The sequence below is a fragment of the Chiloscyllium punctatum genome, chromosome 6 (genome assembly GCF_047496795.1).
Source record: "Chiloscyllium punctatum isolate Juve2018m chromosome 6, sChiPun1.3, whole genome shotgun sequence".
Taxonomy (NCBI): Eukaryota; Metazoa; Chordata; class Chondrichthyes; order Orectolobiformes; family Hemiscylliidae; genus Chiloscyllium; species Chiloscyllium punctatum.
In genome coordinates, this window is record NC_092744.1 from 94,454,582 (window position 1) to 94,467,879 (window position 13,298).

Below are 13,298 nucleotides of genomic sequence, written 5' to 3' on the forward strand. Positions count from 1 at the left end.
TACTTTACACAGAGAGTGGTGAGTGGGTGGAACAGGACATTTTACCAGACTCTTGGATAGGTACATGGATGATAGCAAAATGAAGGGTATGTCAGTGAGTTTGATCTCACAGTCGGATAAAAGTTGGGCATGGCACCATGGCCGAAGGGTCTTGTGCTGTACTGTTCTGTGTTCTACGTTCTGTCTGGTAATCTGGGTAATAAGCTCAGATCAATGTAAAAGGATATGGCATTCAGGAGGAGCTAGTCAACTGGATACAAAATTGGGCTTGATGGTAGGAGACAGAGGGTGATGGGAGACATGTTGCCTTCCTGACTAGAGACATGTGACCAGCGGTGAAGTGGGTCCACTGTTGTTTGTCATTTGGATAAATCGTTTGGATGGGAATATTGGTTTTGTGGGAAGTTTTTTGAGTGATACTGAAATTGTTGGTAAAGTGGACAGTGCAAAACGTTACGTATGATACAACAGGGCGAATAGTACGCTGGAGTAGTGGGCTGAAGAATAGTAGATGGAGTTTAATTAGATAAAGGTGAGGTGTTCCATTTTGGTGAAACAAACCAGGGTGGGTTTGTACAGTTAATGTTCGGGCCCTGGGTAGTGTTGTCAGTCAGAGACCCAGGGATGCAGGTAGATTTATCTTTGTAAGTGGTGTCACATGTAGACAGGCTGGTGAAGCAGACATTTGGGGTGGTTACCTCCATTCGGGAGAGCACAAAGCGTAGGAGAAGGATGTCATGTTGTGGCTGGAAAAGACATTGGTGGGGCCACCATAAAACATTGTTGATCAGTGGGAAGAATTCATCTGGTTCACCCACCTCCTTTAGGGAAGGACATCAAATATTCTAACCTGGTCTGGCCGACATGTGACTCCAGACCCACAGCAATGTGGCTGACTCTGAGCTACCCTCTGGGTAATTAGCAGTGGGGTCAAAGACCGTTGTTCCAGGCAGTGACACCCACATCCCGTGAATGAATATATAAAAATACCGATGTCCCTCCGTACCTCTGCAAACCCCTCCAGCTGCAGCAATCCGTCCTGGCTTTGTAACACCCTGACCACTCTCTGTGACACTCTCACCACCTCCAGCACCTTCACCTCTCCCTGTTCCTATTGTGTCAATGAACCCTGACCGTGGCTCCCCTTCCTACAGCCCTCCTCCTGCGAGCAGACCCATTCCAATCCATTAACATTTACTCCTAAAACACTCTCTCACTTCAGGATTTTAAGTACTCTTTGGTGATCCTCTTCGCCTCATAATCTAGTATGATCCCTTTCGTCCTGAGTGAGGGATCAGTGGGAATTTCTTGCTGAGGTTTTTACTGTTTCAGTGGAATGTCCTTTTGTTGAGTATTTTGCATTGTTCCTTCAAATGGTTTCCACTGTTCATTTACAGACATATGTTTCAGTCTGTTTAGCTTGTTTATCTTGGTCAGTTCCCCTCTCACACACACATAATTGGCTATTTTTATTTCGACTTGTAGCTTGTCCTTTCTGTGTTTCACTTTAAAACTTTGTTTATTTAAACTGCACTTTATCACAATTTCCCGAAGGACCTCTCCAGGTGACATTACTCATTCACTAAGTTTCATTACACGGTCGCTCTGCGATAGTTATGTCCATTAACAGTTGCACAATGTGTTTTTCAAAGAAACACTGAAAAAAAATTCTCCGAACTCCTCTTCCAATATCAATGCTGTCCGTGTGATTGTCCCAGATTATAGAAATATTTACGTTTTCCAAAATTATCACAATGCCTTTGTTAAAAAATTCCAATGAGTTCCTGTTGAATGCAGTGATGAGCAATGAAATGCTGTTCGGTGGCCAAAACTATTACTCACCTTGTGTTTTTGGCAAGTAGTAACCAGAATTTACATTCAGACTGACTCTACCTCATGATCTGCGGCCAAATGATTTCTCTGTAATGCCTTTGGTATCCATTATTGTTAGCGTTACCCATTTTGCCTGAGTTTGCACAAGATTACGAACCACTGAATATTTTGTTCACCCTGTATTCATGTCTCCCTGTATTCATGTCTAAATATCTTTTATCTCTGTCTCACAAATCCATCGACCTTATTGCAGCAACGTTGTCCATTCAAAAAAAAACATAATATACTGCCTTCCACAATTTTCTGTTACAAATCTATTCACTGATGTACAATTTTAGTTAAACTCTGTCCCATCCTGTTCCTTTCTGCTTGTCTTCAGCCACATTCCCATGCTGTTCCATTGCTTCACCTTTTCCCTTTGGATTTGGAAAGCTCCTTTCACCTGCATCCTCTCTGTCAGTTTAATGCCCTGTCCATAAACCTACCGACATGATTAGCCAGGACACTGGTCCCAGCACAGTTCCAGGGGGATCATCCTAATAGATATTTTTAAAAATCAGGAATGGGATGTGTGTGTCTCTGGCTGACCAGCCTTCCTTGCCCAGTCCTAGAAGCCGTTGAACTGAGTAACTTGCTCGGCCATTTCAGAGGGTAATTGAGAGGCAAACCCTTTGCTGTGGGGATGTCGTGCAGACCACGTGAGGATGGGCAGATGTCCATCTCTAAAGGACAAGTGTTTGGATTTATTGTACATCAGTAATGGTTTCATACTTATTTGTTGATTGTTACTTATTATTTTTCAAATTATTGATTTCAAATGTCCCCTTTTCAGATGGTGGGATTCAATCCTGCCTCCACTGAACATTAGCTGAGGTTTTGGATACATTCTGTCGCTATAATACCACTAGGCCATTACTTCACCTACTCACTGGGTGCTCATCCCTGAGCACTAATACCAGGGCATCATGAAGCTAAACCCATTCTTCTGACACAATTGTGTGATCCTGACATCTTCCAGCAATGTGGGACTATTACTTAATATCGCTCCATTTTCCAGATCTCTGTGGAACTCAGTGCCATTCTCCATGTGTAACCCTCACTGCATCTGTTTAACTTCACATTCTGTCTATTTCTCTGTCTCCTGTAGGTACTCAGGAAAGGCCTGACTCAATAGCCTTTCCAGCTGCTGGGTGGATCGTCCATCACCTCATTGAATGCAGTTGGTCTGCCAGAGAGAGACAAAGGGAAAGGAGATCTGGAGCCTTCAATAAATCCTGTCGTGAATTAAGGTCACCCACAGTGCACAGAGCAAAGAACAATGAGAGGGATCCAAGCATCTGTTAACACAACATGACATAGTACAATGCTGGAGGGGAGCACAGTGCACACACACACCCCAGGCTCAATCACCACACCAATGTAAGTTATGTTATATTAAAACTCACTACTCTACAACAGTGTATCTATGGCATGTCTTGTGGTCCAGTGTCTTCAATAATTTTTAATTCCTATAACAGATCCTATCGCTGTAACCTCCTCCTTTCGATAGTCCCTCCACATATTTGAATTGTGCTGCATTCCAGACTACCTTCCTTATCCCTGTAACTTGGTTCAGTGTTAACAACATGCCTTATCTCGGTTGCCTTCTTCTCCAATAATGTAAACACAAGGACTGCAGATGCTGGAAACCAGATTCTAGATTAGAGTGGTGATGGAAAAGCATGGCAGGTCAGGCAGCATCCGAGGAGCAGGAAAATCGACGTTTCGGGCAAAAGCCCTTCATCAGGAATAGAGGCCCGGAGCCTGCAGAGTTGGGAGGTAAATGAGAGGGGGGTGGGGATAGGGAGAAAGTAGCATAGAGTATAATAGGTGAATGGGGTGGGGAAGAAGGTGATAGGTCAGAGTGGAGGATGGGCGAAGGGAGCAAAGAGTTCACTGGGTGAATGGGGGTGGGAATGGGGGTGATAGGTCAGGGAGGAGGGTGGAGTGGATAGGTGGGAAGGGTGTTAGGCTGTTAGGACAAGTCATGGGGGGCTGAGCTGGAAGGCTGGAGGTGGCGTGTGAGATATGGGAAGGGGAAATGAGGAAACTGGTGAAGTCCACATTGTTGCCCTGGGGTTGAAGTATTCCGAGGCGGAAGGTGAGACGTTCTTCTTCCAGGTGTCAGGTGGTGACGAAGCAGCGGTGGAGGAAGCCCAGGACCTGCATGTCCTCGGCAGAGTGGGAGGGGGCGTTGAAATGTTGGGCCACAGGGCAGTGGGGTTGATTGGTGCGGGTGTACCAGAGATGTTCCCTAAAGTGCTCTGCTCGGACGTGTCCAGTTTCACCAATGTAGAGGAGAGCGCATAGGGAGCAACGGATACAATAAATGATATTGGTGGATGTGCAGGTAAAACTTTGGATGTGGAAGGCTCCTTTGTGGCCTTGGATGGTGGTGAGGGGAGAGGTGTGGGCGAAGGTTTTGCAATTTCTGCAGTGGCAGGGGAAGGTGCCAGGAAGGGAGGGTGGGATTTTGGGAGGCGTGGACCTGACCAGGTAGTCACTCAGGGAACGGTCTTTGCGGAAGGCAGAAAGGGGTGGGGAGGGAAATCTATCCCTGGTGGTAGGGTCTGTTTGGAGGTGGCGGAAATGTCGGCGGATGATTTGGTTTATGCGAAGGTTGGTAGGGTGGAAGGTGAGCACCAGGGGCGTTCTGTCCTTGTTATGGTTGGAGGGGTGGGGTCTGAGTGCGGAGGTGTGGAATGTGGACGAGATGCGTTGGAGGGCATCTTTAACCACGTGGGAAGGGAAATTGCGATCTCTAAAGAAGGAGTCCATCTGGTGTGTTCTGTGGTGGAACTGGCCCTCCTGGGAACAAGTATGGCGGAGGCGGAGGAATTGGGAATACGGGTTGGCAAATTTGCAGGCGGTAGTCTGGGAAGAGGTAATCTAGGTAGCTTTGGGAGTCGGTAGGTTCATAAAAAATGTCGGTGTCAAGTCGGTTGTCATTAATGGGGATGGAGAGGTCCAGGAAGGGGAGGGAGGTATCAGAGATGGTCCAGGTAAATTTAAGGTCAGGGTGGAATGTGTTGGTGAAGTTGATGAATTGCTCAAACTCCTCAAGGAAGCACGATGTGGCGCCAAATCAGTCATCAATGTAGCGGAGGAAGACGTGGGGAGTGGTGCCAGTGTAACTACGGAAAATGGACTGTTCTACATAACCAACAAAGAGACAGGCATAGCTCGGGCCCATACGGGTGCCCATGGCTACCCCTTTGGTCTGGAGGAAGTGGGAGGATTTGAAGGAAAAATTGTTAAGTGTGAGGACAAGTTCAGACAAATGAATGAGAGTGTCGGTGGAAGGGTTCTGTTGTGGCCGTCAGGAGATGAAGAAACGGAGGGCTTGGAGGTCCTGGTCATGGTGAATGGCGGTGTAGAGGGATTGGATATCCATGGTGAAGATGCGGCGTTGGGGGCCTGGAAAACAGAAGTCTTGGAGGAGGTGGAGGGTATGGATGGTGTCTCGAATGAATGTGGGTAATTCCTGGACTGCGGGAGAGGGCAATGTCGAGGTAGGCAGACATGAGTTCGGTGGGGTAGGAGCATGCTGAGAGAATGGGTCGGTCAGGATGGTCAGGCTTGTGGATTAGATTAGATTAGATTACTTACAGTGTGGAAACAGGCCCTTCGGCCCAACAAGTCCACACCGCCCCGCCGAAGCGTAACCCACCCATACCCCTACATCTACATTTACCCCTTACCTAACACTATGGGGATCTTGGGAAGGAGGTAGAATCGGGCAGTGGGGGATCCCGGACAATGAGGTTGGAAGCTGTGGGTGGGAGTTCTCCTCCTGAGGTGATGAGGTTCTGTATGCTCTGGGAGATGACGGTTTGGTGATGGGAGGTGGGTCATGGTAGAGGGGGTGATAGGAGGAAGTGTCTTCGAGTTGGCATCATGGCTTCAGCAGTGTAGAGGTCAGTGCACCAGACTACCACTGCACCCCCTTTATCTGCTGGTTTGATGGTGAGGTCGGCAGAAGAAGTGGAGGGCTGCACGTTGTGAGGGTGAGAGGATGGAGTGGGGGAGGGGGTAGATAGGTTGAGGCGGTTGATGTCTCGGTGGAAGTTGGAAATGTAGAAATCGAAGACAGGTAATAGGCCAGCGCGGGGTGTCCTGGTGGATGGAGTATGTTGGAGGTGGGCAAAAGGGTCCTTGAAAGGTGGGTGGGAGTCTTGATTGTAAAAGTATGCTCGGAGGCGTCAGAAGAAGTGTTCAATATCTCAGCGTGTATTAAATTAATTGATGTGTGGACGGAGGGGGATAAAGGTGAAGTCTTTGCTGAGGATTGATCATTCATCCTCAGTGAGGGGGAGGTCAGGAGGAATGGTGAAAACTCGGCAGGACTGGGAGCTGGGACCTGGCGTAGGTGTGGAGCTGGGCGAGGCGACGGAGCCTGTAACTGGAGTGGGTGTGGTGTTAGGGGGAATGGGGATGGAGTCATGAGCAGGGGTGGTGTTCCCCTCCGGATTCTGGGGTAGGGATTGTGATGGTGGGACCTGGGGGTTTGTCAGCAGAATGCAAGTGCGCGGCATTGGTGGGGGCGGAAGTGGTGACAAACACGGCAGTCGAGGGGGGGGCATGGAAGTCACTGAGTGTGTGACATCAGCGATGATGTGAGGGGCGGAAGTGATGTCATTTTGGTGTGTGAGGAATTGTGAGGGGCAGAAATGGCATTTACTTAATGTTAACCAATAATTTCCTGTCACAAATCTATTTGACAATGTAGTATTTTAATTAAACTCAGTCCCTTACTGTTTCTTTCTGTTGGTCTTCATCCACATCTCCATGGTGTTCCAATATTTCAACCTTCCTCTTTGGACTTGGGAATTTCCATTCCCCTCAGACCTTTCCCCCTCCTCATCTGTGTCCATTTATAGCACACTGCATATTCCTGATACCTGGGGAGCCTATCCCAATAAAATAGCTCAGTCTTCCCTGTGTACTGGTAGCAGTGCTCACTGGTCAGAACCACTTCTGTTGATACCATTGTGTGATCCTGATACATTCCTCCACTCTGCAGTCCTCCAACCTTATGCAGTCACACAGTTTATTTCTATAACCTCCATGAGTGTTGGAGTCATAGAGATGTACAGCACGGAAACAGACCCTTCGGTCCAACCCGTCTATGCTGACCAGATATCCCAACCCAATCTAGTCCCACCTGCCAGCACCCGGCCCATCTCCCTCCAAACCCTTCCCATTCCTATACCCATCCAAATGCCTCTTAAATGTTGCAGTTGTACCAGCCTCCACCACATCCTCTGGCAGCTCGTTCCATACACGTACCACCCTCTGCTTGAAAAAGTTGCACCTTAGGTCTCTTTTATATCTTTCCACTCTCACCCTAAACCTATCCCTTCTAGTTCTGGACTCACCGACCCCAGGGAAAAGTCTTTGTCTATTTATCCTATCCATGCCCCTCATAATTTTGTAAACCTCTATAAGGTCACCCCTCAGCCTCCGACGCCACAGCCCCAGCCTGTTCAGCCTCTCTCTGTAGCTCAAATCCTCCAACCCTGGAAACATTCTTGTAAATCTTTTCTGAACCCTTTCAAGTTTCACAAAATTTTTCTGATAGGAAGGAGACCAGAATTGCACAAAATATTCCAACAGTGGCCTAACCAATGTGCTGTACAGCCGCAAGATGACCTCCCGACTCCTGGACTCAATACTCTGACCAATAAAGGAATGCATACCAAACGCCGCCTTCACTCTCTTATCTATCTGCGATTCCACTTTCAAGGAGCTATGAATATGCACTCCAAGGTCTCTTTGTTCAACAACACTCCCTAGGACCTTACCATTACGAGTATAAGTCCTGCTATGATTTGCTTTTCGAAAATGCAGCACCTCGCATTTATCTGAATTAAACTCCATCTGCCAGTTAGCCCATTGTCCCATCTGGTCCAGATCCTGTTGTAACCCTCTTTGCTGTCCACTACACCTCCAATTTTGGTGTCATCTGCAAACTGTACCTCTTGTGCTCTCATCCAAATCATTTATGTAAATGATAAAAAGTAGAGGGCCCAGCACTGATCCTTGTGACACTCCACTGGTCACAGGCCTTCAGTCTGAAAAACAACCCTCCACCACCACTCTCTGTCTTTTACTTTTGAGCCAGTTCTGTATCCAAATGGCTAGTTTTCACTGTATTCAATGAGATCTAACCTTGTTAATCAGTCTCCCATGGGGAACCTTGTCGAATGCCTTACTGAAGTCCATATAGATCACATCTATCACTCTGCCCTCATCAATCTTCTTTGCGACTTCTTCAAAAAACTCACTCGAGTGTGTGGGATATGATTTCCCACGCACAAAGGCATGTTGACTATCCATAATCAGTCCTTGCCTTTCCAAATTCATGTACATCCTGTCTATCAGGATTCCCTCCAACAACCTGCCCACCACTGAGTTCAGGCTCATCGGTCTATACTTCCCTGGCTTGTCTTTACCACCCTTCTTAAACAGTTGCACCACTTTTGCCAACCTCCAGTCTTCTGGCATCTCACATGTGAATATTGATGATACAAATATCTCAGCACGAGGCCCAGCAATCACTTCTCTAGCTTCCCACAGAGTTCTCGGGCACACCTGATCAGGCCCTGGGGAGTTATCCAGCACTTCTTCCTCTGTATCTGAACATTTTGCAAGATGTCACCATCGATTTCCCTACAGTCTATATCTTCCATATCCTTTTCCACAGTAAATACTGATGCAAAATATTAATTTAGTATCTCTCCCATTTTCTGTGGCTCCACACAAAGGCCGCCTTGCTGACCTTTCAGGGGCCCTATTCTCTCCATAGTTACCCTTTGTCCTTAATATATTTGTAAAAACCCTTTGGATTCTCCTTAATTCTATTTGTCAAAGCTATCTCATGTCCCTTTTTTTCCCTCCTGATTTCCCTCTTTAGTATACTCCAACTTCCTTTATACTCTAAGGACTCACTCGATCTATCCTGTCTATACCCGACATGTGCTTTCTTCTTTTTCTGAACTAAACCTTCAATTTCTTTAGTCATCCAGAATTCACTATACCTACCAGCCTTCCCCTACACCCTGACAGGAATATGCTTTCTCTGGATTCTTGTTATCTCACTTCTGAAGGCATCCCATTTTCCATCGTCCCTTTACCTGCGAACATCTGCCTGCAATCAGCTTTCAAAAGTTCTTGCCTAATACGTCAAAATGGGCCTTTATCCAATTTAGAACTTCAACTTTTAGATTTGGTCTATCCTTTTCCATCACTATTTTAAAATGAATAGAATTATGGTCGCTGGTCCCAAAGTGCTCCCCCACTGACACCTCAGTCACCTGCCCTGCCTTATTTCCTTAGCTTAGGTTAAGTTTTGCACCTTCTCTAGTTGGTACACCCACATACTGAATCAGAAAATTGTGTTGTACACACTTAACAAATTCCTCTCCATCTAAACCTTTACACTATGGCAGTCCCAGTCGATGTTTGGAAAGGTAAAAACCCCTACTATATCTACCCTATTATTCTTACAGATAACTGAGATCTCCTTACAAGTTTGTTTGGCAATTTCCCTTTGACTACTGTGGGGTCTATAATACAATCCTAATAAGGTGATCATCCCTTTCTTATTTCTCAGTTCCACCAAATAACTTCCCTGATGTATTTCTGGGAATATCCTCCCTTAGCACAGCTGTAATGCTATCCGTTATCAAAAATGCCACTCTCCCTCCTCTCTTGCCTCCCTTTCTATCCTTCCTGTTGCATTTGTATCCTGGAACATTAAGCTGCCAGTCCTGCCCATCCCTGAGCCATGTTTCTGTAATTGCTATGAGATCCCAGTCCCATGTTCCTAACCATGCCCTGAGTTAATCTGCCTTCCCTGTTAGGCCCCTTGCATTGAAATAAATGCAGCTTAATTTATTAGTCCTACCTTGTCCCTGTTTGACTCCCTTCTGTTCTCAGCTATACCCGTCTCAGATCGAGCTCCCAAAACCCTCCCTGTGATTGTTATCACGTCCCATCCCTGCATTCCTCCAAATCTCTGTGAAGTCCTCCCATTCCTAAAACCCACCCTGTATCTGTCACCTGTCCCAGCTTCCACAACCCTCCCTATCTCTGTAAGACACCCCCCCCACCCCACCCCCACCCCCCCCCTTCCCAGTTACGACAGCCCGCTGTATCACTAAATGCCAGTAGTCACTATAATATCAGAGTAAGGTGTGAAAGCAGGAATACTGTACTGGGTTAAATGATCAGTCGTGATCATATTGAATGGTGGGACCGACTCTGTGGTCAAATGGCCAATACCTGCTCTTCTTTCCTGTGCTTCTCTATAAACTTACTATCTATATAACCTACTTCAGTCCCCACAGCCCTCCCTATCTCCATAAACTCCTTCAGTCCCCACGACTCTTCCTATCCATGTAACCTGAACCATTCCCCACCAACCTCCCTAACTCCATAACCTCCAAAAGGCCCCACGACCCTCCCTATCTCCATAATCTCATCCTGACCCAACGACCCTCCCGTTCAGAGTAACCTCCTTCAATCCCCATGATCCTCCTGATCTGTGAAACCTCCTTCAGACCCAACAGCCCTGCAGATCTCTTTGGCCCCTTTCAGGCCCCACGTCACTCCCTATCTCCATAATGTCCTTCAGTCCCCACGACCCTCCTTATTTCCAAAACATCTATTACCTGTTGAAACTGTAAGCTACCTTTTTTCAGATTGATAAACATGAACTCCCATAACCCTTTCTGCTGCCAGTCTGAAACCAAACAGTGTTAGCCTGACAGTAGGTCAGGAGCTGAAATATGTTTGAAAGGATATGTCAATGAAGAATAACTGGAACCTTAGAAACACTTTTAATGAAAAGAGGATGTGTTTTTGAGCCTGTTGGATTTTATTTTTATTGGTGTGAATATAAATGGCAGAATAGATACGGGTGTAGGAGTGGTTGGACTGAGGATACGGTTTATTTGAATTTTCAGAAAACTTTACACAAGTTTCAATAAGGGCTAAAGAGTAATTTGGTAGAGAATAGGGCACCTTAATTGTCAGGAGGTGGGTGAGATATTAGACAAAATAGTGTTGTCAGAATTTACTGTGGAGAAAGACATGGAAGCTCAGGAAGTTGGGGTAATAAATAGTGATGTCTTGGAAAGAATCCTCAACAAAGGAAAAAAAAGTGCTGGTATCTGAAAACAAATAAAGGTAGATCAAATCTTAATGTCGCATATTAGGTCGAATATTGTGGGAATCTGGGGAAGAGATAGTGTCCCTAACATATATTTATTTTATCAATACACACAATGTGTTACCGGAAGACTGGAGGGTGGCTAATGCTGTTCCATCACTTAATGTCTGCAGGGAGCAGCTAGGAAATCACAGCCCAGTGAGCCAGTGCTGGGTAAGTTGTTGGAGGAGATTCTGAGAGAAAGGAGCTACATATATTTGGAAAGGCAAGGGCTGATTAGAGATAGTTAGCATGGCTTTGTGAGTGGGAAGCCATGTTTCACAAACCGGATTGACTCTTCGAGGAGTTGACCAAGAGATCGATGAAGGCAGAGCAGTCAGTGTTGTCTACATGAACTTCAGCAAAGCATTTGTCAAGGTTCCAAGGGATGTAGAACATCTAGTCAAGAGGAAGAAGGAAGCTAATTTAAGTTTGAGGAACCAAGGATCAGAAGCAGGGCTCTAGAGAGTTACATGGGGCAGCACGGTGGCTCAGTGGTTAACACTGCTACCTCACAGCACTAGGGACGTGATTTCAATTCCAGCCCCAGGCGACTGTCTGTGTGGAGTGAGCACTTTCTCTCCGTGTCTGCGTGGGTTTCCGACAGGGGCTCCGGTTTCCACCCACAGGCCAAAGATGTGCAGGTAAAGGCAGAATACTGAATAGTGTGGAGGAACAGATGGATCTTGGATTCCATGAGCAGAGATCCCTCAAATTTGCCACCAAGCTGATGGTATTATTAAGAAAGAATCTGTTGTATTGGCTTTCATTAGCTGGGGGATTGAGTTTTAAAGCCATGAGGTTATGCTGCAGCTCTATACAGTCCTGTTTAGATCCCAATTAGAATATTGTGTTCAGTTTTGGTCCCTTCATTAAAGGAAGGATGTGGAAGTTTTAGAGAGGGTAAAGAGGAGATTTACCAGGATGCTACCTGGACTGGAGAGCATGTCTTATGAAGAAAGGTTGAGGGAGCTAAGGCTTTTCTCATTGGAGTGAACAAGAGTGTGGTGTGATTTGTTAGAGGTGAACAAGAAGGTGTGAGGCAAAGATAGAGTGAACAGTGAGAGACCTCTTTATCCCATGGCATACATGGTACATGGGGGCATGATTGTAAGGTGATTGGTGGATGGGTAAGGGGAGATTTCAAATGTAGGTTCTTTACACAGAGAGTGGTGGGTGGGTGGAACGGGACATTTTAACAGACTCTTGGATAGGCACATGGATGATAGCAAAACGAAGGGTATGTCAGTGAGTTTGATCTCACAGTCGGATAAAAGATGGGCATGGCATCATGGCCGAAGGGTCTTGTGCTGTACTGTTCTGTGTTCTACGTTCTGTCTGGTAAACTGGATAATAAACTCAGATCAATGTAAAAGGATATGGCATTCAGGAGGAGCTAGTCAACTGGATACAAAATTGGGCTTGATGGTAGGAGACAGAGGGTGATGGGAGACATGTTGCCTTCCTGACTAGAGACATGTGACCAGCGGTGAAGTGAGTCCACTGCTGTTTGTCATTTGGATAAATGGTTTGGATGGGAATATTGGTTTCCTGGTAAGTAAGTTTTTTTGAGTGGCACTGAAATTGTTGGTAAAGTGGTCAGTGAAGAAGGTTATCTATGATACAACAGGACGAATAGTACACTGGGATCGTGAGCTGAAGAATAGCAGATGGAGTTTAATTAGATAAACGTGAGGTGTTCCATTTTGGTGAAACAAACCAGGGTGGGACCTGTACAGTTTATGTTTGGGCCCTGGGTAGTGTTGTCAGTCAGAGACCCAGGGATGCAGGTAGACAGTTCTTTGTAAGTGGTGTCACAGGTAGACAGGTTGGTGAAGCAGGCGTTTGCGATTGAGAGTAGAAGTTGGGATGTCATGTTGTGGCTGTAGAGGACATTGGTGAGGCCACCATAAAAGCATTGTTGACCAGAAGGAAGAACTCATCTGGTTCATTTACATCCTTTAGAGAAGAACATCTGACATTCTAACCTGGTCTGGCCTGCACGTGACAGCAGACCCACAGCAATATGGCTGACTCTGTGCTATACTCTGGGTAATTAGCAGTGGGGCAAAGAATGTTGGTCCAATCAGCGACATCCTCATCCTATGAATGAATAAATAAAAATATATATATCCCTCCCGACCTCTGCAAACACCTCCAGTTGCAACAATCTGTACTGGCTTTGTAATACCGTTCAGGCCCTGACCCCTCT

The 13,298-nt window shown here is 46.2% G+C and overlaps 1 long non-coding RNA gene across 2 annotated transcripts in view; it reads left to right on the plus strand.

Moving 5' to 3' along the window:
• Window positions 1-13,298, plus strand: part of LOC140479199 (uncharacterized) — a 73,119-nt gene that overhangs the window by 32,926 nt on the left and 26,895 nt on the right. For both annotated transcript variants that reach the window (XR_011960973.1, XR_011960974.1), the window contains exon 4: window positions 2,981-3,252. This is a non-coding gene — a long non-coding RNA (uncharacterized lncRNA). The remainder of the gene's footprint in view (window positions 1-2,980; window positions 3,253-13,298) is intronic.